Source organism: Paroedura picta, chromosome 14 (genome assembly GCF_049243985.1).
Source record: "Paroedura picta isolate Pp20150507F chromosome 14, Ppicta_v3.0, whole genome shotgun sequence".
NCBI classification, from domain to species: Eukaryota; Metazoa; Chordata; class Lepidosauria; order Squamata; family Gekkonidae; genus Paroedura; species Paroedura picta.
Window position 1 is genome coordinate 15,598,990 of NC_135382.1, and position 12,787 is coordinate 15,611,776.

Here is a 12,787-nt window from a genome sequence, read left to right on the forward strand (position 1 = left end):
TTTTGTTTATGTGTAATTAATTAAAATGTTCATAAGTGATCCTGCTCTTTCTTTGCCTGTTTCCTGTTGTCTTTTATTGTAATCATGTCTTTTTTGGCTCTGGGATTTCAACCCACGCACTGTGGGAGGGAAGGAAGGAAGGAAGGAAGGAAGGAAGGAAGGAAGGAAGGAAGGAAGGAAGGAAGGAAGGAAGGAAGGAAGGAAGGAAGGAAGGAAGGAAGGAAGGAGAATAGGACTCAGGGCTGAGGAAGGGAGGAAGGAAGGGAGGGAGGAAGGAAGGAAGGAAGGAAGGAAGGAAGGAAGGAAGGAAGGAAGGAAGGAAGGAAGGAAGGAAGGAAGGAAGGAAATTCCCTGCTTCTGTGTTAAAAAGAGAACCAGTATAGTCAATTAAGCATCCTGTGTCTAATCTGCAACTATTAAAATTCAGCCAGCAAAATAAATGTTTTGTGATGCTGAATCTTGTGGTAAAAGATAGAATTCCTGCTCCATCAGCTGCCAGGATATGGGAATGCACGTTTGTGTGTTATTAAAGAGAGAGCCATAATGATGACGAGGCCACCAACATTGCTTTGTGGCTTGACCAAACTACAGCTTGCCTCATCACCTGGTTCAAGTATCTTTCCATTTTTCATCCTTAATAATTAGAAAGCTTGGTTCTTGCATCTAGCACGGACAGCAACCTGTCTTGTGCCCTAGCTTGACGTCTCAGTTAATCAGGAAGGTCCCCTTGACTTGCCATTCTTTCAGTGCCCAGGTCTGATCACATCTTAATAGCCAGAACAGTGATGTGTCAGACTTGGAACAGAGAGACCCAGGTTCAAATACCCCCAATGCCATGGAAACTTGCTGTGTGAACTGGGGCCAGTTAAACACTCTCGCCCTACCTCACAGGGTTGTTGCGGGGGAAACATACAGATAAGAGGAGGACAAGCTGCTTTGGGTACCCATTGGGGAGAAAGGTGTGGGATAAATTAAATAGATAAATAGTGTGGTTAGAACTGGAGGTACCCCCCAGAAAGAATACCCCTCCCAAAGTACTGGACTTTGCCATTGCACAAGGAGTCGCCAAGCTATCACTCTCCAGATGCCCAGGAGCTCATGGTAATTGTAGTCCATGGGCATCTGGAGAGCCACAGTTCAGCTACTCCTGCCCCAGACAATATCTCCTGAACACCTCTCCATCCCTCTCTCCATTCTTAAGAGCAGGAAACCCTTTGCAGCCCACCCACCCCCAACTAACCAACTAAGAAGCAAACAGTCCAAAGAAAAACCTGTTTTAAGTCCTGCAGGGACCAGTTTGTAAAGAATTTCTGGAAGCCAGCTGCCTTTTTCTGGGTTTAGAAGGGGGGGAGGGGGAAATTTACCTCTACATTGTCACCTTTAGATTACACATTTCCAATCCACAGGTAATGGCAGTTCTCAGCCATGATGAAGCCTGAAGGGGAGGTCTTAAAAGAGAGATTTTACGGCATCCTCAGCTTGTACAAGTAATTTTGCTAAATGTTATTATCAAGTAGAAAATTGTATATTGATGAACACTTCTATTTATGCTTGGACCCCTTGAAATCTACTAAAAACAACATGAGAAAACAAATCAAAATACTTAAAGTACAATAAATTCATGCGAGCAGTAAATTACAAGCACAGCATAAAAGACATGAAATAAAAATGTGTGTTCTAGTTGTGGGGGGCGGGGAGGCAATTAAAATGATCACAATGCTTTTCTTCCCAAAAGTAGGATTCAGGATCACAACGGCATCACTGTTGAATAACAGCAAAGACATCTTTTTGCCCTGAATAAATTTGTTATCTACAGGTCTCTCAGAATCTCAGTCATAAACAAGAAAACCAAAAAAGCCAATCCTGAAAACTCACAGCAACACAGAATTCACATACAGAATTGACACATACAGCTGGGATATGCTCCTGTCCTTGTATGGTCCATCAGATGCCTGACAAAATAAGAATTTTGTATTTTGTATCTGTATTGAGGCTCCCAGCTGGTCTAGAGAAAAATGCCCTGTCCCTTTAGTTGAGGCATAATGTGATTCATGGCATGAACCATAGAATCATAGGGTTGGAAGGGACCTCATGGGTCATCTAGTCCAACCTCCTGTACCATGCAGGACACACACAACCCTCTCGCTCATCCACTGTAACCTGCCACCTCCTTGAACCTTCACAGAATCAGCCTCTCCATCAGATGGCTCTCCAGCCTCTGTTTAAAATTTGTCAAAGAAGGAGAACCCACCACCTGCCGAGGAAGCCTGTTCCACTGAGAAACCGCTCTAACTGTAAGGAACTTCTTCCGGATGTTTAGATGGAATTTCCTTTGAATTAACTTCATCCCATTGGTTCTGGGCCATCCTTCCAGGGCAAGAGAGAACAACTTTGCTCCATCCTCTATATGGAAGTAAATGTAAGTAAACAACATCCCCCAGTAAATAAGATCTCATCAAGCCTCTGTCAAACGGGCAGGCCATTTTTATCTCCCAGGAATTGACAGTCTGATGGGGTTAACTCTTACAGAAAGTGGTGGTGGCTGCAAGTGTAGACAGACAGGTGGCAGCCTTTCCCAGCCTCTTCCAGAGGTCCTTCAGTGTGACACGGTGACACATATCAACAGAATGCATCTCATCCCTACCTGGTTGGTCTTGTTTTTCTTTCATGCCTGCACAGATGAAGCAAGACCCACCCATTTCTTTCAAAGAAAAACACACAGCCCAGGTAACAGTCCCTTCAGTTGCCCACCTAGCTGGACTCGTCACCTACAAGTACACAATGAAGTGGATTGTGTTCCTGGGCTTGGTTGGCAGCCTGAGGTCAGGACGGGCTGTTCTGCTGGAAGGCCTTGAAAAATTCAGTGAGTATTCCCTTCTTACTTTGACAGGAAGGAATTGACCATGGGGGTGTCCCAGAATTATGCAGCCCCATTTCATCGATATGAATCAGGATATCAGACAAAACTGTGACCCCGGTTTTGAATCAGACCATAATTTTTTTTTAAATACAGCTTGTATGGATGAATAAACATCATCTTTATTTGTTGGATGACAAATTATTTCTTACGCAGATTATTGCTTGCAAAATACCTGGTTCTTTGCTCATTGGCTGGGTTTTGTGACCTAAGGACAGAGCACAAGTCACCCCTGACATTTCCTCTTTTGTTCTGTTTTTCAGAGTTGGATTTCTTCCCTAACAGCAACACGCTTTTAGCAGCCACCTTGAGTACCAGCTTCCTGGTTAATATTCCTTCGTGTGTCTCCTCTTCAAAATTCTCGCTGGCCAATGTCAGGGTAGCAGTAGCCCAGCTTCCTGATGCAAACACCCCAGCAGGTATGGGATATGCACAAATATTTTCATGCGTGTTTTTCCATGCACAATCTAGAGGTGGGACTGATCCCTGTTGCCAACCAGATCCACGTTTCTCTGGTGGTTCCCCTTGATAGGAAGGATAAAATTCCGCAAAACATGGCAATAGCGTAGAGGTAGGTGGATCCCCTACCCTGAGAGGTTTTACCGGGGCCTTCCTGCAGAATTTCTTGCATGTATTTCTGCCCTAAATCTGCTTTAGGAAGCATTCATGACCATCTCTACCCTAGGGTTTCCAGCCTCCAGGTGGTGACTGGAGAGCTCCCAGAATAACAACCTGCCTCCAGTTTACAGAGATCAATCCCTCTGAAGAAAATGTCAATTTTGGGAGGTGGGTTTTGGGATCTCATCTCTGCTGAGCTCCCTCCCAAGGCTCCACCCCCCCCCCAAAAAAAATCCCAGGAATTGTGAAGAGTTGACAACCCTATTCTTTCCTCAGGCAGCACCCTGTGATTGTGGGTGGTCTTAAGGGACACAGAATACAAAGCCATCTGTTCACTGGGAACTGACCTGAATCTGCCACTATCAGTTTGGTGTAGTGATTAGGAGTGCGGACTTCTAATCCGGTGAGCCGGGTTTGATTCCCCGCTCCCCCACATGCAGCCAGCAGAACCCTGAGAGCCAGTTTGGTGTAGTAGTTAGGAGCGCAGATTTCTAATCTGGCGAGCCAGATTCGATTCTGTACTCCCCCACATGCAGCCAGCTGGGTGACCTTGGGCTCGCCATAGCACTGAGAAAGATGTTCTGACTGAGCAGTGATATCAGGGCTCTCTCAGCCTCACCCACCTCACAGGGTGTCTGTTGTGGGGAGAGGAAAGGAAAGGTGACTGTAAGCCGCTTTGAGCCTCCTTCAGGTAGAGAAAAGTGGCCAACTCCTCCTCCTCCTCCTCCTCCACCACCACCACCACCACCACCACCACCTCCTCCTCCTCATTTTCTTCTTCTTCACAATTCCTCACCTGTTGAAATTCATGATTTTTGTTCCTTTTAAACTAATGAAATATTGGCCTATGAATCTTCCTTCTAATTTCTGGTTGTATTTGTTGGCAGAGTTTAAATATGTGAGAGCACCAAGCTACTTAAAGAGCTCAGTCTCTGCTCTTGGAATTGCTGCCTCAGACACAAGACCATCTGCCTTGAGGTGGTTCTTTATCAGGTCAAGAACAACTCGTGCGGAATATGTATAAGCAATAGCATCAAAACATCTGTATTGTTGTTGTGGTTAAGGACCAGTGTCAGGGCTTCCTCCTAAATTAGGTTCAGATTATCAGAAGAAGGTAGTGTTTTAATGTTAAAATGTTATAGTGTTTTAATACATTTGTACATGATTGTTTTTTAATTGTTGTCAGCCCTGAGCCAACCAGAGAAGAGCGGGGTACAAGCAATGATTAAGAATAAAATGGTTTTGTTCAGAAGAGAAACAACTTTGGATAGAAAGAGAAGAGAGAGAATACAGAACTCTTGTTCTGTATTCATTCCGTCTGTTCTAGAGGCAAGCAAGGGGGATGTGTGCCTAAGGAGCTGGAAGACTCCAATTGAGCCAATCAGGACACTGGAGATTTTTTGAAAAACATCAGGAAATTCCTATTCTTATTATGCTAAATACACATCTCCTCTGATGCCCCCTGTAGGATATTCTTCATATGCTTTTGAATCATGCACACTGCAGGTTTTGCATCTTCCAGCAGTTTTGTTTCTTTCAAAAGCACGCTTGAGGGTTAAGGGTAACTAGTGGTGTACCTTTAAAACTAGTGGGAACACCTTTCAGGTTTCCATGATGTCTTCTTCAACAGTGCATGGCTGTACCTGCAAATGGAAGGATTCTGTGGATTTCCCCTCTTGCGCTATCCTCCTTGCATCTCTCTGATGGCCTCTACCCACAGCAGCATAACCTGCTGTTCAGGACTCCAAGATGCACCAGCTTTCCTCCTTCTCTTGTGTTCTTCTCTGTGGGCCTTCCTAACACTTATTCCCTTTGTGCTAAAATGGCTAATCCCATAGGTCTCCTTAGACCAGGGGTAGTCAAACTGCGGCCCTCCAGATGTCCATGGACTACAATTCCCATAAGCCCCTGCCAGCAAACGCTGGCAGGGGCCCAAGGGAATTGTAGCCCATGGACATCTGGAGGGCCGCAGTTTGACTACCCCTGCCTTAGACAATTTCTGAGGACTCCCAACTGAATTTTACTTTTTAAATTTTTAACTAAAACATTTCTAGATCCGCAATTATCCCAGAAAACTAGGACTCAATAAAACCAAAATATCATTTTTTAAAAAAAAATCAAAGAATAATGGTTAAAATGGTTAAAATAGCCAGCCATTAAAACTTTTCTTCTTTACTTTCTTTAGGTTTGGGTTTGCCAACTCTCGTTTGGTAAATTGCTAGAAATTTGGGAGGGAGGCACTGTTTAGTCAGGGGCAGTTTGGAGAGGGTCAGGTCAGTGGAGAAGAGATACCACATGGAGTCTGAAGCTTCCTCCAGGGGAACCTATCTCTGCTCTCTTGAGTTCAGTTGTAATTCCAGGATAGCTCCAGGCCCCACCTGGAGGCTGGCAACCTGGCTGTGATGGGACTATTTGAAGGAAGGGGAGAGGCAAATAGCTTGTGCTTCCTCCTCCCCCCCCCCCAGCACCACTATTACTATCTATAAGCACAGGTTGAGCTATATGTAACTCCATTATTCATCATTCTGACAGGTTTTTTTAAATAACAGAGAAAAGTAGTCAGAAAGCTACAATTTAAAGGAAAAGGCTGTGAGGAGGAGGGCTTCTTCATTCCTTTTCTTAGGCTTCCCCACAGAAAATTACTGCCACTAACCTTTTTTTATCCCAACTGAGGGGAAATTACAGGTGCTCATCTCTTTTTTTTCTAAGCAGGGAGCTCTTTGTGTGTATGTGAGAAAGACAATTTTTTTTTTGTCAGGAAAATGAATTATGGGGAAAGACCCTTCCCCCCCCCCCACCTCCCTCAGCACTGGCTACCTCTATTTTAAATGTCAGCTTCAAAGGCTGTTCTCCATTAAAATATTGTTGAGAAAAAAGGATATCAGAAATACACATCATGTGGATGTGCATGGGGGGGGGGGATTAGGGTGGCCAGCTCCAGGCTGGGAAACTTCTGGAGATTTGGGGTTGGAGTTTGGGGAGGGCAGGGATTTCAGTGGGGTCCACTGCCGTAGAGTCCATCCCCCAAAGCATCTAATTTTCTCCAGGGGAAATTATCTTGGTAGTCTGGAGATGCACTGTAATTCCCAGGAGATCTCCAGGTCCCACCTGGAGGCTGGCATCCCTATGCAGAGCTACTGCCCTCATGTGGTAGTTTAGGTTGGATAGAAGCACAAAGCTTTTGAAGAACCAGGTGGGCAGTCATCTGTCACAGAGTCTTTATGTCAGATGGGCCTCAGCAGAACAAACATTCTTTCTTTGACGTGCTTCAAGCCTTGCTTAAAAATCAGCTCTGGAAGCACAACTGCCCTTCAGAATATGCATTTTGACACTAGAAACAATTCTTTTTTCCAATAAACCAGGGGAATGCAGTTCTGGGAGGGGTTTCAGGCTCTCTGACACTGAGTTCTTAAAACATGCCATGTCCTGAAACTTTATTCTAGGGGTTGTTCAAACATGCAATGGCATCTTTTCACTCTGAACCGGTATGATTTGGGAAGGGATTTGGAAGCCACCTTACCTGCACATATGAAACAACTCTTGCTCAGACAAAACAGACTGATTATATTTTCTTTTGAAGGTGTGACGGATACGGAAGAGATTCAAAATCTCGGAAAACACCGCAAGCCACTATATATTTCGCTGGTGAATCAAGAGTGTCTCATGTGGTGTGGCCAGGGATCTCGTGTTGATGGAAACAGATAATGGCCAATATGAGCTGTTCACAGTTTTAGGCTTCCAGGTGGGGGCAGATTTTGCCGTCAAACCAAAGGGCCCTTCTGCAATCAAGCTCTTAAGCCGTCCACATTTTATAGGTAACTACGGACCCTGCCTGAGACGGATGTCCTGTAGCTTTCTTAAAGAGCTGTGTTTCATCTGCAAGCTACAGACTCCCATAGTCCCTTCTCAGAGGGTAAGGATTGCAGATAGACATGTGGGATGAGCTGGTAGGACACTGCAAACCAAGATGGTGAAGCAATACATAATGTTTCATAGAACTGCTTTTCATGCATGTATAAACTATGTTCCTTTTCCATCTTCATTTTCAAGGGTAAATTTCTTTCTCTTGGATGAGAAGTCTGAGATAAGGGGTCATACAGATTGGTCACCAGCAATACAGACCAGAAATGGTGAGTCAGGAAAGAGAATGCAAAGGAACAATAAGGGGGGGGGATTCCTTTGGCTTGAACAAGACTGGGGCTTGGATTTTCTATTAATTTATATCAGCACTTTGAGAGGGAAAAGAAGTATGCCTGTAAACAAAGAAGAAGAGTTTTTCTTCTTTTCTCTTTTTTGCCGCTTTTCTCTACCCGAAGGAGTCTCAAAGTGGCTTACAGTCACCTTCCCTTTCCTCTCGCCACAACAGAACAGCTTTATCAGCCCAAGGTCACCCAGCTGGCTACATGTGGGGGAACACAGAATCGAACCTGGTTCACCAGATTAGAAGTCCACGCTCCTAACCACTACGCCAAACTGGGTCTCAGGGTTCTGCTTCACAGCAAAGCCATGATCAATGAAATGTAGAATTATTAACAAAATTTGAATCCAATGGCACCTTTAAGACCAACATAGATTTATTCAAGGCATGACCTTAAGTGTGCATGCACACTCCCTCAGAGAATGGAAGAGTACAGATAGGAGAAAGTAAATGGGTAGCAAATTAGTAAACAGAATCACAACATCCAAAATATGCAGTATAATATGTTTTCGCTCACCGCTAGGCACCAAGTATGAGATAGCCTGGCTCATCTTAATGTTTGAGTTAAATTGATTGATGATTTATGGATCAAGGGAATTAGGGACCCTTAGACATGTTTTCATTCGGTACCCACTCTGTGTTGTACACTGCAATGAGATAATTGTTTCCCTTTTGCTTCTGTCTCCTGGAGCATCAGAGGAAGGAAAAATCAAAATGCTTCTCTCTGGGGAAAACACTGATGTCTCTAAACAGTTAGCTAAATATTGTGCTATAGCTTACAAGTTACATCAAACATACCTTAGCACTGGAAACTTATGAGTTTTGGTAATTTAATTTTTAAATTGGGTTCAAGTGGGTAGCCATGTTGGTCTGAAGCAGCACAAGAAAACAAAATCAGAGTCCAGTGGCACCTTTAAGACCAACAAAGATTTATTCAAGGCGTGAGCTTTCAAGTGCAAGCACTCTTCCTCAGACTATAGCTCACGCCTTGAATAAATCTTTGTTGGTCTTAAAGGTGCCACTGGACTCTGATTTTGTTTAATTTTAAAAGAATTCCCATTTAATATTGTTTTAACTTCCCTTTTTTATGAGTAGTTACTGGCTGACAATATTTTGTAATAATTATAGCATTGTTCTGGGGTTTTTTGTACCTGGCTTGAAGCCATAAATCAATAAATCTGAACAAGACTCGTGGCCAGCACTTAGGGTATAAGATTTTTATTTTTAGATGCTCATTGCATCTCAAGGTCTACCTAAGTTTTGCTGACCACATGTGCTTTCGAGACCCAGTGGATGGGAGCTTAGCCTGCTATTTCTGTAAGCTTGATCACTGCTTAGTAAAATCTCCTTGTAAGCAGACCTGGAGCTTGCAAATGATTTCCTTGGGATTCCTGCAAACCTAGAGCTCCTGGCCAGAACTCCAAATCCTTCATTTGCTGCCTTCTCCTGTGCCACAGGTGATGGCAGGGCAGGAGGCAGCAGCTGTCCTGCTTGGGACAGAGGTCCAGGTGTCAAAGTGCCGGAGTTACTAGCTTAAATGTTGTTCCAGCAAAAGCTGATGGACCTAGTCCTGCAAGGATGTGGAGATGTATGCCCTGCCCTTCAGGGGACAGGCTAGCATTCCTTAAAAGTGCCACACCTGGCTATGGTAGTGAGTCCTCTGCCAGATTTTGGGTGGTTCTTGGCTTTGTGAGTACTGAGGAGTCAGTTGGGGAAAGAAATCCAGATAAGCCCTTGACAAAAACCGTATGAATCCATGCTTGCTAGTAGCACCTCTTATTTGTTTGCATAGATATATTTGATTACTGAAGGTGATTACTGCTCTGAATACTCAGTTGGTGATACACAGACAAAACGTGTACATATCCTTTCTATGTACTTGGAAGCCCTCTAGTCCAGCTCCTGTGCAAGAGGAGAGTTCGAGGGAAATCGTACACAGGTCTTTTGCAAGCCTACATTCATTGCTTTAATTCTCAAATCTGTTTCCCTTCCTCTTCCAGTGACAAATTATGATTCGGTCGACGTGGCGTATGCAGGGCGAGCTGGAGGGATGATTGTAATCACCATTCTGGTCTCGATTGGTGGACTTGTCCTGGGGGTTGCCTTAATCGCAGCAGTTGTTCTTTCAAACAAGAAGTAGCCTCTCTGGCAAGTCAGCGGTACCTTTCTCTGGATCTGCAGCAGCTACAGACAAGATCGAATGGTGGCATTTACTTTGGGCACTTAGGATCAGGAATGTACTTTGTTAACATGTATTCAGTCCAAGAATCAGAAGCATCCAATAAAACTGTTGATTATTTATCTCGTGATGGCTGCTCAAGTTTATATGGTTTACCTCAAATGCATCCACTTTTAGCCACTTACCTGCAACATCCTTATGATACAGGTGCCCTTGTCAGATAACCACTCCTATGAAACGTACACAGTGATAACTCTAGATCTGCTGCCAATAGGAAGTGGGCATTAGACAGAACCAGCAGGAATCCACAAGGACTTGAGGAGGGCCTTTTCCCCCTCCTCTTTTTCTTCCCTGAAAGTCATCGCAGCCTCTCCATTGCCTACTTCATTCTCTTTCCTATCCACCCACCCACCAGCCAACCAGCCCACCCAACACTATCTTCTTCCATCTTGATTTTCCTGTCCTTCCCAACTCCTGGCAGCCTCTATCTAGGGCCTAGTCTGCACACAATAGATAATGCACTTTCAATGCACTTTAGAAGTAGATTTTCCTGTTCCGCACAGGAAAATCCAGCTGCCAAAGCACATTGAAAGTGCATTATTCTATGTGTGCAGACTAGGCCTAGGAAAACTGTGGCTCAGTTGCCCTGTATTGGTTGCTGTCCTGAAACCCTAGTTCCTGACCCATCATTTCTTCTTTGAGGTTGCTTTATTTCTTTCTTCTCCCGGATCTCCCGCTAAGGCCCAGTTGCATAGCCAAAGGACTGACAAGTGGCCCCTCATTGTCCCCCGTATCACTTTCCCCACACTGTTTCATCTCTCCCTCCTCCAGGTAACCACTGCATCCTCAGCCTTCTCTGTCTCCCACCCAGAAACCAACCTAACGTATTTTCCCCATCCAACTACATTTATTATTTACTCCATTCCGTGCCCCCCACACACCATCCTGCATTTTACAATATTGGACTTTTCTCCATTTTATCCTAACAACAGGGGCTGACCAGGAGGGGAAGGTCTATCCACAGTCCCTGCTGACCTGCCCCCAAAAGGAGGGGCTGAGAATGGAAGGGAGGGAGGAAGAGGAAGCTTCTGCAACCAATTGGCTGAGCGCCACTTTCCTTGCCTCCCTGGGGCCTGGCCTGGTTGGATGCCACTGCTTCCCTCCACACCCAGAGGTCATGCCAAGCGCCACTGCCTTCCTTGTCCCCCACCTAGTTGCTCATCTCAGTTCTACAACAAGGAATAATGGATCTGATGTGTCCAGATCAGGACACGCCATGCTTAGTGAATGAGCCTGCCGCTCCAACCAACAGCCAGCTGTTCCCAGTGTCTCAAACCTACCATTTCATGGCCGAGTCTGAATCAGGGCCTCTATTGTAGCCATAGAAAGAAGGGTTCTAGAAACAAGCTATCCAAATTTGGGTTTTAAGGCTACAGGATACAGGCTACAAACTTGTGCAGCCAGCAATGTAGCGTGCCTTGTCCACAGATGAAAGTTTGACTGGGAGTGGGACAATAAACCCCAAATAAGTTGCATTCTGACATATGCAGACGTTGCATAGGAAGTTTACATTCCATCTTTTGGCCACCCTCTCCTTCTCCATGCCCCCTCTAATCCCACTATGAGTAAGACACTCCCCTAGTGCCCTTATGATGCAGTTTACTTGATCAACATGTGTATGCAGTGAAGGAAAAATACCGGCTAATGTATGACGTGGAAGATACTGTTTCCAGGGTCAGGTCAGTACCAAGCGGCTGGTTGCCAAGAAGTCCTGGCTAAGGCCAACCAGTCATTGCAGCGGGGCCTGCCCAAAATTCCACCATGTCTTCACAACAGCTAATTTGCCATAGAAAAGACTGGTTCCAGCAGAACTTCACAGCAACGTAGTGGATAGCAGGTTGACCATCCAGGAACCCTAGTCTTGTATAAGTGGGTCTTTCTCACAGGTGAACCCACAAGCCTTGTAGCTGTAAATCCACAGGTTGAGATACACCTGGACCACAGCTACTTATCATGCACTGAATAAAACTTAGTTGTACACGTGCAACCCTGAGCCCACTAGAGGGAGTTAAAGAGCTGGGAACATTCTTTATCACCACCACCATTTATATAATAATAAAATATAACTGGTACTCCCCAAAATGTGCTGAACATTTGAAAACTCCAGAGCGAGCCTCACCTGCCAGGAGCCTTTTGAATGTTTGGCCTGAAGATGCAGGAAAACCCTTCTCCTCTCAGAAGCACCCCTATGGAAACTACACATATTAATATTTTTTGGTGAAGAATTGTATTGTTATCTGCATCCTGATGCCTTTCATCCGGAGCCTTCAAGCTTACCACAAACGTCTGAGAAGAACAGAAGACCTCCCCCAACACAGAGCACAGCTGCTAGCTGGGGCCTCTTCAAGGGACTGCCCATATAGACGTCAGAAGAACTGAGGCTCAGCCTGACAAATATAACAGGCCTGAATTGTTACTTGTTGGATGTGTTTAATTATTGTTCCAAATATGATGTTTCCTCAATAAGCTGAGGACCCTGCGAGAGCGTTCAGCATTTTTCAGAGCCTGCAAAACGGAGCTCTTCCGCCAAGTCTATGGTTGAGGCTGGGGGTAGCGAGGAAGATCTGCAGGCCCCTCCTGCTCGACTCAGCAGTCAATTGTCATTGTGACCCTCTGTATTTCCCCTTAAGAGTTTTTTGTGGGAAAGGTTGGGGAAGTTTTACTGTCATGTTGTTCTGTTTTTATAGTCATTTTTGCTGTCTGTTTTACTGGACATTTGTAACCCGCCATGAGATGGTTCCGGGAGTGGCAGGCAATACATTGAATAAGAATAGTTATTATTAATAGTTAGTTATTTTCATAAATGCAGGTGTCA

At 44.8% G+C, this 12,787-nt stretch overlaps 1 long non-coding RNA gene across 1 annotated transcript; it reads left to right on the forward strand.

The window, feature by feature from the left end:
- The first annotated feature begins 2,684 nt into the window (after positions 1–2,684).
- Positions 2,685–10,034, forward strand: LOC143823556 (uncharacterized). The gene is made up of 5 exons (XR_013226503.1): positions 2,685–2,863; positions 3,181–3,336; positions 7,116–7,350; positions 7,586–7,665; positions 9,734–10,034. It is a non-coding gene; the product is annotated as an uncharacterized LOC143823556 (long non-coding RNA).
- The last annotated feature ends 2,753 nt before the right edge of the window (positions 10,035–12,787 follow it).